General features: G+C 48.0%; 1 non-coding gene across 1 annotated transcript; it reads left to right on the top strand.

The window, feature by feature from the left end:
* Positions 1 to 15,946: 15,946 nt before the first annotated feature.
* Positions 15,947 to 16,104, top strand: LOC125773205 (5.8S ribosomal RNA). The gene has a single exon (XR_007419960.1). It is a non-coding gene; the product is annotated as a 5.8S ribosomal RNA (ribosomal RNA).
* Positions 16,105 to 16,127: the final 23 nt, after the last annotated feature.

The following is a 16,127-nucleotide window of genomic DNA, read 5'->3' as shown; positions in this document are numbered from 1 at the left end:
TCCGCTCAGTCCGAGCGGATTGCAGAACGAAATCCTGTGCGGTGCGTCCACCACCCAGGTTCGCCTGCAACACTCGCAGTTGTTGCCTCACACCTGGCACGGTGCCGGCAGTTGTCCACAGCTCTGGTGACCGATGTTGTGCGGGCCACCACACTTAAGGCATTTGGGCTCCAAAGCGCAGGCTTTCGCCAGATGACCGGTGCTGCCACAGCGGAAGCATTTGCCTCGGTAGTCCGCTTCATTCCGACAGTCCCGCACGATGTGCCCCGTTTCCAGGCACCGCAGACAGCGACGCTGGGAGATCGGACGACGAGGGACCTCATGAGCCACGCTGATGCACTGGCAAAGAGACAGTTTTGCCTCGTACAGCTGCTGCGCCTTTACCAGCGGAAGACGAACACGTGCGCGCTTCGTGCCATCGCTCAGCTCCCAAACTTCACAGAAGGTGATGCCCGGGGCTACTCCAAGCTTAGCCCGAATCGCCTCCTTCACCTCATCAACGGTGGCCAGCGAGTCGACATGGGTGATCAGCAGCTCACCCATCTCAGTCAGCACTCGCACTGCACCCATTTCGCCAATGACACTCTGGATCTTATCCGCGAGTGCCTCACTGTCCGCGCTTCGACTAATGGGGACACGGAGATGATCCTGTGCCGTTCGCCGGCCCATCCCGATAGCCGTGCGGACCTCTTCCAGTTCTGGGGCCGTACGTAGCTTCAGATACACCTGCGTCCAGGTTGTACCTACTGCCGGCGCCACTTCGATGGTGTCTGGACGCACGTTACGGCGAGTCGGCTTTTGTTGACTCTGCTGTTGCTGTTGTCGCGGCTGGCTCTGCTGCTGCACCGTTGGCCGCTGCTGTCGCGTCTGCTGCTGCTGTTGTAACGTTGGCCCCTGCTGTTGCGTCTGCTGCCGCTTCTGCAACGCCGGCCACTGCTGGCGTGTCTGCTGCTGCTGACGCTGCTGGGATGGCTGTTGCTGCCGGATTTGTTGCTGCTGCTGCTGCTGTTGTGATGGCTGCGCCTTACCACGGCGATTGCCACGCTTGCGCTGCACGCGCTTAACCGGCTCACTACTGGCCACCTCTGCCCACGTGCGCTGCTCCTCGGCGATGCTGGCGTAGTAACCCTGAGCAGTCACATTCTTGGCGCCAATCGACTGCAGGATAAGCTCGTTCAGCGCCTGCCGGTCCTTCATGTGTTCTTCCCGAAGCCGCTCTTCACGCTGGCGAGCCTGCTCCTGGACCGCCTGTAGCTCCTGACGAGCACGCTCCTGAACCTGCTGCATATCAATCCGAGCCTGCTCGGCGTTGGCGTCCATACGCTGACGGAGAGCCGAGAGCTCCTGCTGCAGGTCCTGAATTGTCGACAGTAGCTGCTCATTAGTGAGGGAAGTCTCACTCATGAGCTTCCTCAGCTCGACCATCTCCGAGCTAGCTGGCTTCATTGTCGGTAGGGACACTCTAGTCACGGCCACTTTCGCCTCCATAATCTGCGGAAGCTTGGCCGGTCTCACGTCGGATGAGTCAGCCCTGGGACGAAGGGATCGCCCAGATACTGACATTTTCCGCACTTTATGCTGGATTTACTCCCCCTCACGGGAGGACGCCAGCAGCGGACTGCCCCGTGAGAACCACCACAGCAGAAATGGTATTCGAGCAGTAAAATCGTTCAGGGAGGTGGTGTTTCGTCACGTTAGGTCGTTCCACGATTTATCAAGACCGAGCTAGACCCCCAAAAATGCCGAATTGGCCAGGGGGGGGGTGGAAAATGACCCAGGGGGGTGGGGGGCTAGATGTAATTGCCCCTCCTGAGCAAAACTCCCGAACACACCAAGCTCCTATCTCCCCTCCTTTCACCCGAAAATGGCGAAAAACCCGAAAATCCACCAAAAATCCGCGATTCCTGATCCGGGGGGGGCGGTGGGTGGGTGGTGGGGGCGCGGAAAAAATTTCAGGGGGTGTGGCAAGTGGTCCCCGAATTTTAGAGCCCAAAACCGGAATTTTTTGCAGCCCGCAAATAATTTTCCGCAGCGTTTTTATGTTTTTCACCTTTTTAACGCCTTAATAAGGAAATCCGGAAAATGCGGGGGGGGTGCTGGAGGTCCGGAAAAAATCCAGGGGGTGCGTCTGGAGGTCCCCGAATTTTCCAGCACAAAACCGGAATTTTCCACTGCACTTGTGTAATTTTCCGGCGAAGTCCAAAATTTAATGCACCTTGATAAGGCCTTAATAAGGCCGGGGGTCACTGAGGGCGATGGGGTGAGGTGGGAGCGGGGGGAAAAATTTTCCCCGAATCGTCTCTCCGTGCTCAACCACCTCCAACACTCACGAAACCGATCAGGCGATAAAAATTTTCCACTTTATAACACACTCAATATTTTGTACCATGGGAAAATGCCGCCTGGGCAGTTCTGTCACCACGTGTTGCAAAAGTGTTTTCCACTTTTTTCAGCACTAAAATCACCGATTTTGATGCGGTTTTTTCACAAAATCACTTCTTTGGCACTCCGCACACGATTTAAAACATATCCGGTCCAAATCCGTTCAAAATTCACTGAGCTGTGAGTGTCCAAAGTTCCCCATACAAAATGTATGGGCACCAAAATATCGTTTTTTGTCGCACTTCCACTGCTCCGATCGACTCGGAAACCGTTTTATCGGCTTCAGCGGCCACGATTTACCTTAAATCAACCTCTTCCGGCAGGAAAAGAGGTGATTTTTTGCACACCTGAACACCGGTTCACTTTGGTGCTCCCGGAGGGGGCAAAAACACAACAAAACTATATTTGCACAAAAATTGTCGTTTTTTGGCCGAACTTCACTATTTTTGGGTAAATCGGGTGCTCTAAGCACGATTTTGACACTTTTAAAACGATTTTATTACGATTTTCACCAAATTTTCACCACTTCTTGACGGAGCGTTTGTTTACCACATCTTCACTTGTCAGCACCCAGGTGACAATTACAGGGATAACTGGCTTGTGGCCGCCAAGCGTTCATAGCGACGTGGCTTTTTGATCCTTCGATGTCGGCTCTTCCTATCATTGTAAAGCAAAATTTACCAAGCGTAGGATTGTTCACCCTTTCAAGGGAACGTGAGCTGGGTTTAGACCGTCGTGAGACAGGTTAGTTTTACCCTACTGGTGTGCATTGTTTGTCGCTATCTTAACGGAATTCCTGTGCAGTACGAGAGGAACCACAGGTACGGACCACTGGCTCAATACTAGTTCGAACGGACTATGGTATGACGCTACGTCCGCTGGATTATGCCTGAACGCCTCTAAGGTCGTATCCAATCCGAGCTGATAGCGCTTCTTATACCCATTAGGTGGTCGTAAGCTAGCGGGCCTAACAACCCTCCGAGAACCGTCCGTGCTGTCCATTGGCACACTGGCGTCTCATCCCCGCTTACTACTAGGCCGCAAAGGGCGGGTTCGCGCTGCACGTGTTAGTACCATACATGTTGGGAACACCGGTGGACGAGCTTGCCGACTGTGGATATCACTAGTTTCGACACCTACGACCGCCCGCAAACGACGGGACTACAGGCTGGGAGCTTCAAGTTGTAGAGATGCGTTCGCATCGATCCTCTCAGGCGACCCATGCTTGGTGGTTAGTGCTTGCGCGTGCGCGCCCCGTGTGTGCTGGAATTGGCCAACCAGTGCACATTGGTGGTGCGTACCGTGACTTGCACCATGTGACGAGAGTGTTGAAGAACACTGTGTGGTGACTCTATGCCTATGTGATGGGGTGCTTGTAACACACGACCGAACCGACGGCTCGTTGGATGGTCACGACAGTGTGGTGCAGGTGCGCCCATGTGTAACGAATACATTGAGTGCCGTTGGAGGTTAGCGGTTGGTTGGTTGCATGCTACAACTTCGCGTTGTACATGGGCTGGCCGCTGCGCTTCCTTCGGGTTGCCACTTGATGTTGATAGGGTTGATGTATTGTGTTCGTTGACTTTTGGTTCATTCCAAAAGTCTTCGGACTTAGATAATTTTACAAGTGTCGGCGCTCTCGGACCGAAAATAAGAAGACAACTAAGAAGAAAAAGAGAAAGAAGCTAATAGTGGAAAGTATTCTTCTTCAAAGAAGGAACAAAAATTTTACAAGTGTTGAAAAATTTCCTAAGTCCAAAAAATTTTCTAAGTCCAGAAAATTTTCTAAGTCCCACAAAATGGAACATGATGAAGAAGATACAGAAGTTGAAAATTTTTCTAAGTCCAAAAAATTTTCTAAGTCCAGAAAATTTTCTAAGTCCAAAGTGTTGGAACAATTTCCAAAGGCCCATAGGTTGCACTGAATTTTCCTAAGTTGGCCACAAGTACCCATGAGGTATCGAGAAGGTTCACCCGAAGGACATAATATGTCCCAAAGTACCGATAGAGCACCCACAAAGAGCACCCAATTGGCCTAAGTTGGCCAAAAGTACCGATAGAGTACCCACAAGTAGCACTGAGTTGGCCTAAGTTGGCCAAAAGTACCGATAGAGTACCCACAAATAGCACCGAATGGGCCTAAGTTGGCCAAAAGTACCGATAGAGTACCCACAAGAAGCACTGAGTTGGCCTAAGTTGGCCAAAAGTACCGATAGAGTACCCACAAATAGCACCCAGTTGGCCTAAGTTGGCCAAAAGTACCGATAGAGCACCCAAAAGTAGCACCCAATTGGCCTATGTTGGCCAAAAGTACCGATAGAGTACCCACAAATAGCACCGAATGGGCCTAAGTTGGCCAAAAGTACCGATAGAGTACCCACAAATAGCACCGCGTTGGCCTAAGTTGGCCAAAAGTACCGATAGAGTACCCACAAGTAGCACTGAGTTGGCCTAAGTTGGCCAAAAGTACTGATAGAGTACCCACAAATAGCACCGAATGGGCCTAACATGGCCAAAAGTACCGATAGAGTACCCACAAATAGCACCGAATGGGCCTAACATGGCCAAAAGTACCGATAGAGCACCCACATATAGCACCCCATTGGCCTAAGTTGGCCAAAAGTACCGATAGAGTACCCACAAAGAGCACCCAATTGGCCTAAGTTGGCCAAAAGTACCGCCAAGTAGCACCATAGAGGCCCGAGTAGAGCGAAATGTGGGCCAAATTGAACATTTGAAAATTTTTACAAGTCCAGAAAATTTTCTAAGTCCAGAAAATTTTCTAAGTCCAAAGAGTTGGACAAATTTCCTTAGGCCCAAAGGTTGCACTGAATGTTCCTAAGTTGGCCATCAGTACCCATGAAGTATCGCGAAGGTTCACCCGAAAGACACAATATGCCCTAAAGTACCCACAGAGTACCCACAAGTTGCACCCAATTGGCCTAAGTTGGCCAAAAGTACCGACAAGTAGCACCATAGAGGCCCGAGTAGAGCGAAATGTGGGCCAAAGTACCGAGTAGTTGCAACAAATGCCCAAATGGATACCAAAATGTGGTACCAAGCACCTAACTGTTGCAACAAATGCTAGCTTTCTGAGCAAAAGCTGTGGACCAATTTCGTAGAAGAACCGCCTAGGCGAAAAGGCAAAAATCGCCGAAGCTGGCCCGCTCGCAGAGCTCGCGGGCCAGGAGATACTCATAGGGCGCTTTACTAGAGTGGGGAACTTGAGAATTTTTGTGTCCGAGACTTTGGGCAACTTCGCGGCCGCCCCCTTAAAGTAAAAGATTTTCTCTGGGTGCCTAAAATTCGCAATTCCCGCAAAGTCGGGAAGACGTTAAAGTTTTTGCCCAAAAAATGGCCATCGATTTAAGGTGATTTTCCAATAAGAAAATGCTTCCTATTTTGAATTTTTTCGAATATTTCCTAAACTAAGCGTCGGAGCACATGGCCGTGGAGGAACTTTTGGTAGCTTTTGGCAAGGGCTATCGGATGAAATAATAAGAAAGGCCATCAGAGCGATATTGGATTAATGCGGGCTCATAAACGCACCTGAGAAGTGAAAATTGGTACCTTGCACGCAGGATGCAAGAAATGCTTGAGTGTTAACCATCATCGGTACCAAGTACCTAGGTTATATCGAGTGCGTAGATGGAAGTCGGTACCAAAGGGAAACCTTCCTAGGCTAGGTGCACGCAAGTGAGTATGGATCGATCAGTAGAAAGATGGGAAGCCATAGGAAACCTTCCTAGGCTAGGTGCACGCAAGTGAGTATGGATCGATCAGTAGAAAGATGGGAAGCCATAGGAAACCTTCCTAGGCTAGGTGCACGCAAGTGAGTATGGATCGATCAGTAGAAAGTGGGAAGCCCAGTACCAAATGCCCTAGTGAAGACCGTAAACGAATATCATGAACCGAGAAGGAGCACCAAATGCCCTAGTGAAGACCGTAAACGAATATCATGAACCGATAAGGAGCACCAAATGCCCTAGTGAAGACCGTAAACGAATATCATGAACCGATAAGGAGCACCAAATGCCCTAGTGAAGACCGTAAACGAATATCATGAACCGAGAAGTAGCAACGAATGCCTGAAAAAGTACCAAGTCCACGGTATAGAGTAACGAGAGTTAACCGCCGTGATGTATGCAATGAGGGCAGCCATTGCATGGGTTCTGGACTTGGTTCGCGAATAACTTTTTTGCTAGACATCGGACAAAGTTGACGTGGAAGAACGAAATGTAGCATTTGGTGCCACCTATCCAAAACTTTTTCAAGATTGAAGATCCGATCGATACAGCCTGAGTTATAGGCAAAAGTTGGTGCAAAATTGAGCATTTTTAATGGTGAAAAATCGGTACTCCTCGAATAGCTCCTGTTGGAAGCATCGGACCACATGGTCGTGGAGGAACATATTGTAGCGCGCGGTGTCAAGTATCGACACCCAAAACCGCATGTCCGATGGACGGAAAATGACCAAGTTATAGTGAAAACTTGGTTGCACCAAATTCCCGAAGAAGTGCAACGAGAAGGTGAATGCGATGGTTGTTCGTCGAATAGCTCCGGCCACAGACATGGTAGCGATTAGTGGTGCATGGAAGAAATCTAGCCACAAGTGCCATCTACCCATGGCCAGAAGAAAGTGTGGCCATATCTTGGATACCGGCGGAGCTATGGGGCAAATACGGGCCAAAAATGGTGCAAGTTGGACCAAAAATCCGAAAAAGTACCTAGGTAAATGCGATGGTTGTTCGTCGAATAGCTCCGGCCACAGACATGGTAGCGATTAGTGGTGCATGGAAGAAATCTAGCCACAAGTGCCATCTACACATGGCCAGAAGAAAGTGTTGCGATATCTTGGATACCGGCGGAGCTATGGGGCAAATATGGGCCAAAAATGGTGCAAGTTGGACCAAAAATCCGAAAAAGTACCTAGGTAAATGCGATGGTTGTTCGTCGAATAGCTCCGGTCACAGACATGGTAGCGATTAGTGGTGCATGGAAGAAATCTAGCCACAAGTGCCATCTACCCATGGCCAGAAGAAAGTGTGGCGCTATCTTGGATACCGGCGGAGCTATGGGGCAAATATGGGCCAAAAATGGGTAAAATTGTACGGTCCAAAGCCAAGGGTAAATTTTTTTATTCCTCTAATAACTTCTAGTACAGACATTGAATCGGTTGGTGATGTATGGATGAAATGTAGCAAACAGTTGGAACTACCCATAAAATCTTAAAGATTGACGATCCAATGTATAGAACCGGAGTAATGTGCGATACTTGGTGAAAAATCGAGTGAAAAATTAGCTATAAACTGTTTTTGGCCCATAACTCGAATACTAGACATCGGAAGGGGGGGTCGTAGAACGATTTTTTGTTGCCCTATCGATTCCCTATCGAACGAGCAAAAGTTGTTTTTTTGACCAAAAAGGACCCCTACTCTAGTAAAATTGGCCTGATTTTACTAGTCCCCGGTACCCGTACAGGCAAAATGAGCAAAATGCTCAAGTATGAATGGTTTTTGGCCCATAACTCGAATACTAGACGTCGCAGGGGGGTGTCGTGGAACAATTTTTGGTAGCCCTTGAAATTATCTATCGAATGACATATACTTGATTTTTGGCCAAAAAGTTCCCTAGACTAGTAAAAATCGCATCATTTTACTAGAGTCGGGTACCCTGGACGAAAAACCGCTATAGTTGCGGTTTTTGGCTAATAACTCGAATACTAGACGTCGCAGGGGGGTGTCGTGGAACAATTTTTGGTAGCCCTTGAAATTATCTATCGAATGACATATACTTGATTTTTGGCCAAAAAGTTCCCTAGACTAGTAAAAATCGCATCATTTTACTAGAGTCGGGTACCCTGGACGAAAAACCGCTATAGTTGCGGTTTTTGGCTAATAACTCGAATACTAGACGTCGGAGGGGGGTGCCGTAGAACAATTTTTTGTAGCCCTTGAAATTATCTATCGAATGACATATACTTGATTTTTTGACCAAAAAGTTCCTAGACTAGTAAAAATCGCATCATTTTACTAGAGTCGGGTACCCTGTACGAAAAACCGCTATAGTTGCGGTTTTTGGCCAATAACTCGAATACTAGACGTCGGAGGGGGGTGCCGTAGAACAATTTTTTGTAGCCCTTGAAATTACCTTTCGAATGATATATAGTGGTTTTTTGGTCAAACAGTGACCCCGAGACTAGTAACCCTCCATACACAAAACCGCCTAAAAAGTTTTGGTTTTGCAAAATTTTGAAAAGTGCGTCAAAAAAATTTTTTCAAAAAGTACCAAATCGTGATCAGAACTCACTATAGACCATAAAAAGTGAAATCCGATGGTCATTTGCAACACTTGGTCAATCGAGAAAAATTTCACTTTTTTACTAGAGTCGGGTACCCTGAACGAAAAATCGCTCAAGTAATGGTTTTTGGCCAATAACTCGAATACTAGACGTCGGAAGGGGGTGTCGTAGAACAATTTTTTGTAGCCCTTGAAATTACCTTTCGAATGATATATAGTGGTTTTTTGGTCAAACAGTGACCCCGAGACTAGTAACCCTCCATACACAAAACCGCCTACAAAAACTTTGTTTTGAAAAATTTTGAAAAGTTCAAAAAAATTTTTTTTTCAAAAACTACTAAAACGTGATAAGAACTTACTATAGACCATGAAAAGTGATATCCGATGATAATTTGCAAAAGTTGGTAACTAGTAAAAAATTTCACTTTTTTACTAGAGTCGGTGCAACGAGAAAAAAAAAGTCCGTGATGGAGAAAAATGGCACGTTTTCCACGCCTGTACGCTTTCGTTTACTATATAGGGGGTAGGTGAGCCAGAAGCATGATTTTGACTGAGTATGTATCTTTATGAATTGGACCCTTCTAAATCGATTGAGACTACCCCCAGGACGATCGGACGACTGCTTCTGGCTCAAAATGTGGTTTTTAGATTTTGATCGTCAATTATGCGAGAAAAAATCGATTAGAAGTAAAGATACGAAATGCTTGGTCTAAGTTGGGAAACGACTTCGGATATTTGTTGGACGTTGTCGTAGAAGGTCCGAGGACCAAGGAAAAGTGATTTCCAAGTGGATTTATGCACTATTAGTCGATGGTAAGATGTGAAATTAGTAGAACTTACCATACAATTTGCGAAGTTGAAGCAATCGGTTGATGATTATGGTACTGTCTGTCCAATTTGGTGGTTCGGAATGAGTGAAACGATGTTGATGATGGATAGACGTTGCGATTGCCCCCGATCGGGGAACAAATAGTGGTCTTTAAGGTCCAAGTACCTATGTTTTGGTAAGCAGAACTGAGAGTTAAAGGATGAAAGTCGGCCATTCCTAATATCATCCTATCGGTGGTTCGCGAGTTGTTTGAGGACCGGAGCAGCTCGCGATGAAACGGTCCTAGGGTATTGGTTATCCATCCAAGGAAGAGTAAATGCGATCCTAGATGTGTGTCGTTGGCCGTTCTACCGGTATCGCCTATCGATGAGATATCGACGGGCATGCCTTACTCGAAAGTTGAATTCTAGGATCGATGGTCAAACAGACCTATGAGCGATAAACCAAACTGAACACGTATTGATGTCGGCTTTTCCTATCATTTGATGCCGCAGGTTGTTTAGGGACCGGAGCAACTTGCGGCCGAGACGGTCCCCGGGGGTTTCTTTCTCCAAGGAGTGGAAACTATTAAGCAAGAGTTGTAGCAAGATACGATCCTCTGATGTGTCGTTGGCCGTTCATGCGGTATCGCCTGTCGATGAGATATCGATGGGCATGCCTTACTCTACCGACCTTCTAATTGAGAGTATTAATCAGGGATCGATGGTCAAACAAGACCAATGAGCGATAAACCAAACTGAACACGTATTGATGTCGGCTTTTCCTATCATTTGATGCCGCAGGTTGTTTAGGGACCGGAGCAGCTTGCGGCCGAGACGGTCCCCGGGGGTTTCTTTCTCCAAGGAGAAGAAACGATTAAGCAACAGTTGTAGCAAGATACGATCCTCTGATGTGTCGTTGGCCGTTCAAGCGGTATCGCCTGTCGATGAGATATCGATGGGCATGCCTTACTCTCCCGACTGGATTACTGAGAGTTTAATCAGGGATCGATGGTCAAACAGACCAATGAGCGATAAACCAAACTGAACACATATTGATGTCGGCATTTCCTATCATTTGTCGCAGGTTGTTTAGGGACCGGAGCAGCTTGCGACCGAGACGGTCCCCGGGGGTTTCTTTCTCTAAGGAGTGGAAACGATTAAGCAAAAGTCGTAGCAATAATCGATCACCTGATGTGTCGTTGGCCGTTCTTGCGGTATCGCCTGTCGATGAGATATCGATGGGCATGCCTTACTCTCCTGACTGTTTAATTGAGAGTTATAATCAGGGATCGATGGTCAAAAAGACCTATGAGCGATAAACCAAACTGAACACGTATTGATGTCGGCATTTCCTATCATTTGTCGCAGGTTGTTTGGGGACCGGAGCAGCTTGCGACCGAGACGGTCCCTTCCCGAAAGATGGTGAACCGAGTCGTCTGGCGTAAAAACCGGACGACTCGAAAGGGCTTGACCCTTTCAAGTGAGCGATAATCACATTCTACGCTCAGTTCGACAGCTACAAGGCAATCACTCGCTATGTTCAGAGCTAATACATGCAACATGCCGGCATTGTTTCCACCGACGCATGGATTCAAGACTGGTGCACTTATTAGTTAAACCGTTCGCCTCCGGGTGTTTCGAGTTCAAGTCTGGATGAGGATTGATCTTGCTGGTAATAGCTTGAGCCCCTGAATAAGGGGTCGAAGCGTACATCTTGAGACCATGTACAACATATTACCAAATCGGCACCATGGGTTCGGGTGCAAGTGATGTAACCGTGAAAGATGTTGAGCAGCCCAACATCGGTTTACACACGCATAATAGGAAGGCAGCGCTGTCGACTGGTCAGTCGTGTAAGAAGTGTGCATTATCGATCACAAATATATTGGTGATCTGTAGGTTGCGCATACACCATGCCCGGTGTAAAGTGCCGTGGTCCCCCCCGGGGGGCTGCATCAAACCGTTCGCCACGCGAACTACCCAATGGAACGAACTCGATGCATTTAATAAGAAGAAGAGATGATAATGAAACACGGTCGATTAAAGAGTTGAAAACGTTGAAATACCTATAAGCAAGTCTTAAGTTGGTGGTGACCGTTACGCCCCAACAAATTGGTGCCTTACCCTACACCAAAGAGCCATTCAACATGGTTCAAGTGAGCGATAATCACGCTCTACGCTCAGTATGACAGCTGCAAGGCAATCACTCGCTAAGTTCAGAGCTAATACATGCAACACGCCGGCATTGTTTCCACCGACGCATGGATTCAAGACTGGTGCACTTATTAGTTAAACCGTTCGCCTCCGGGTGTTTCGAGTTCAAGTCTGGATGAGGATTGTTCTTGCTGGTAATAGCTTGAGCCCCTGAATAAGGGGCCGAAGCGTACATCTTGAGAGTAAATGTACAACATATTACCAAATCGGCACCGTGGGTTCTGGTGCAAGTGATGTAACCATGAAAGATGTTGAGCAGCCCAACATCGGTTTACACACGCATAAGGGGTTTATTGTTATCTGTAGGTTGCGCATACACCATACCCGGTGTAAAGTGCCGTGGTCCCCCAGGGGGCTGCATCAAAACGTTCGCCATGCGAACTACCCAATGGAACGAACTCGATGTATTGAAAGAGATGAACAATTAATAGCGAGAATAGGGGCCCGGAAGCAATTCCGCGGCCCTACGGTCGATTCAAGAGTTGAAACGTTGTACAATCGTGGATAGCACCTAGTGCTAATATGGTGAGAGATAATGTGTGAGGAAATTTAGTTTCCTAAAGTTTAGTTAGTGGTTTCCGTTGTGCCCTAACAAACTTAAAGTTGGTGGTGACCGTTACACCCCAACAAATTGGTGCCTTACCCAACACCAAAGAGCCATTCCATATGGTTCTAGAGAGAGAGAGTTGTGTGGAAATTTATTTCCCACTAAGCGAGTGTGTGTCTGTAGTGGAACGAATTCTGGTTGATCCTACCAGTAATATACGCTTGTCTCAAAGGTTAAGCCATGCATGTCTAAGTACAAACATAAATGAATGTGAAACCGCATAAGGCTCAGTATAACAGCTATAATTCACAAGATCATCCTACCACTAGTTACTTGGATAACTGTGGAAAATCCAGAGCTAATACATGCAACATGCCGGGACTGTTGCCCTCGCGGGTAGCTGAACTGGTGCACTTATTAGTTAAACCAATCGCCTCCGGGCGGCTTGAGTTGAAGTCTGGATAAGGACGCAGATCGTATGGTCGCTTGTCGACTGACGACAGATCTTTCAAATGTCTGCCCTATCAACTATTGATGGTAGTGTAGAGGACTACCATGGTTGCGACGGGTAACGGGGAATCAGGGTTCGATTCCGGAGAGGGAGCCTGAGAAATGGCTACCACATCCAAGGAAGGCAGCAGGCGCGTAAATTACCCAATCCCAGTACGGGGAGGTAGTGACGAGAAATAACAATATGGACCTCTCTAACGATGGTCCATAATTGGAATGAGTTGAGTATAAATCCTTCAACAAGGATCAAGTGGAGGGCAAGTCTGGTGCCAGCAGCCGCGGTAATTCCAGCTCCACTAGCGTATATTAAAGTTGTTGCGGTTAAAACGTTCGAAGTTGATTGCCCGTCCAGACACGTGACCGCCACGGGCGCCCGGTTACACGCCGGGGCCGTTCGTGCGCGCGCTCACGGCTGCGACTCACAATGGTGTACTTGGGCGTTACTCTGTGAACGAGTACCGTGCTACCGGTTAACTCCGGCACGGGCTCCTCATGGTGCTCAAGATACTCACATTTACCTTGAACAAATTAGAGTGCTCAAAGCAGGCTAAGACAAAGCGTCCGGCCCCCCCGTGGGGTTGGCGTTGGCCGAGAATAATCTTGCATGGAATAATGGAATATGACCTCGGTTTATACGATTTCGTTGGTTTGTCAGAAACCTAGAGGTAATGATTAACAGAAGTAGTTGGGGGCATTGGTATTACGGCGCGAGAGGTGAAATTCGTAGACCGTCGTAGGACCAACTGAAGCGAAAGCGTTTGCCATGGATGCTTTCTTTAATCAAGAACGAAAGTTAGAGGATCGAAGGCGATTAGATACCGCCCTAGTTCTAACCGTAAACGATGCCAATTAGCAATTGGGAGACGCTACCCCTATTCGGTGCTCTCAGTCGCTTCCGGGAAACCAAAATCGGGTTCCGGGGGAAGTATGGTTGCAAAGTTGAAACTTAAAGGAATTGACGGAAGGGCACCACAAGAAGTGGAGCTTGCGGCTTAATTTGACTCAACACGGGAAAATTTACCAGGTCCAAACTTATCGAGGTAAGACAGATTGATAGCTCTTTCTCAAATTTAAGGGTAGTGGTGCATGGCCGTTCTTAGTTCGTGGAATGATTTGTCTGGTTAATTCCGATAACGAACGTGACTCAAACATGCTAACTAGAACGCTGTCAGCAGTGCGCCTCCGGGCGCACCTGACGTTACAGCCGGGCGGCGCCTTCACGGGCGGTCGTCGGCTACGTTTGCCCTGCTTAGCGGGACAACTTGTGTTTAGCAAGCTGAGAATGAGCGATAACAGGTCCGTTATGCCCTTAGATGTTCTGGGCTGCACGCGTGCTACAATGTGGGTCGCAGCGTGTTCTCGCCAATAGGCGCCCCCATTCCGAGAGGAACGGGAAATCACTAAAATGCCCATCTAGTCGGGATTGGGGACTGCAACGGTCCCCATGAACCTGGAATTTCTAGTAAGCACTAGTCATTAGCTAGTGCTGATTACGTCCCTGCCCTTTGTACACACCGCCCGTCGCTACTACCGATGGATTATTTAGTGAGGTTTCTGGAGGCTTACCTTCCGCGGTTCCTTCGTGAGCTGCAGCTGGCATGGCTGAAGTTGACCGAACTTGATGATTTAGAGGAAGTAAAAGTCGTAACAAGGTTTCCGTAGGTGAACCTGCGGAAGGATCATTACTGATGATCGTCCGCGAGTGACCAACCATGGGCTGCCTTCGGTGTAGCTCGGTCGCTCGCTTGCTATGTGTCAGAATTTGTTGAAAGCCAACTCGTTCGTTGTACACTTTGATGGGTGACCATCACTGTGTCTCCGTGCCGAGCTAGATCTCCCCTAGCCGTAAGGCACTTGAACGCCCCTTCGACGACGAGTTGCATGTGTGTGGTATGTGTCAGAATCTGGTGAAGCTTTCTGCATGTGATGTGCCTTGTGTGGATCCGTGGCCATTGCATTGTGTCTGGTGTGTAGGTACCCAGACACTTAGAACGCTTGCGCGGAAAGCAAACTCGATCGTTGTACACTTTGATGGGCAACCATCACTGTGTCTCCGTGCCGTGCTAGATCTCCCCTAGCCGTAAGGCACTTTGAACGCCCCTTCGACGACGAGTTACAAGAGTGTGGTATGTGTCATAATCTGGTGAAGCTTTCTGCATGTGATGTGCCTTGTGTGGATCCGTGGCCATTGCATTGTGTCTGGTGTGTAGGTACCCAGACACTTAAGCAAACTCGATCGTTGTACACTTTGATGGGCGAGCATCACTGTGTATCCGTGCCGTGTAAGAGCTCCCCTGGCCATCAGGCACTTGAAAGGTCCTTCGACGACGAGTTACAATAGTGGTGTGTTAGATACGTCAGATTACGGTGTCTACTAGTGTGCAATACGTATCCGGCTACGGCACGGAACGAACGGGAACTGTGGTGCAGACAAACAAGAGTTAAGCCTATTAGTCATTAACTCTAAGGACGGGGCCATGGGGCGGTACACAAAGGATACGGATGAGCGAGTATGCAGGCCCAATACTCAATAGCTCGATCCGATCCAAGCACATGAGTTGACTGCGGCGCCAGGTTAACCAATGTGCTAGATTCTATTTGGCCAGTAGAATCTTGTGTCTTACGCGATTTGATACCAAGACACCAGAACGAAAGTTAGTTGAAGAGTGATTAAACTCTTATGAAGAATGGTTGTGCAATCACAACTTATGACTTTAACCTATAAAGTGGATATGGACTATCAATTATAACATGGGGCACACACCATGTTCTCGATCCAATCCACGCACACGAGTTGCCTGAGTAGCGACAGGTATACCGATGTGCAATACGTATCCGGCCATAGGCACGGAACGAACAGGAACTGTGGTGCAGACATACAAGGGCCATGGGGCGGTACGCAAAGGATACGGATGAGCGAGTATGCAGGCCCAATACTCAATAGCTCGATCCGATCCAAGCACATGAGTTGACTGCGGCGTCAGGTTAACCGATGTGCTAAGAGAGTTGTTCCTGGGCCTTCAAAGTGACTTCAAAACTATCTTAGCGAATGGTGGCCATGGGCGTAGACATGAGCCACAAGTCACAAGGCCTGGGACTATTGGGTAATAAAGACAACTTAGTCAGAAAGTTAGTCTTTGGACGTACCACCGGGATTGTGTTACATTGGGAACCTTACTATAAAACCCTAGGCAGGGGATCACTCGGCTCATGGATCGATGAAGACCGCAGCTAAATGCGCGTCACAATGTGAACTGCAGGACACATGAACACCGATAAGTTGAACGCATATTGCGCGTCGGACGATTAAACCCGGCCGATGCACACATTCTTGAGTGCCTATCAATTCCTTGATATACAACAA

The sequence above is a fragment of the Anopheles funestus genome, assembly GCF_943734845.2.
Source record: "Anopheles funestus chromosome X unlocalized genomic scaffold, idAnoFuneDA-416_04 X_unloc_24, whole genome shotgun sequence".
NCBI lineage: Eukaryota > Metazoa > Arthropoda > Insecta > Diptera > Culicidae > Anopheles > Anopheles funestus.
Note: the sequence above shows the minus strand (reverse complement) of the source record. Positions and strands in the feature narration are given on the sequence as shown.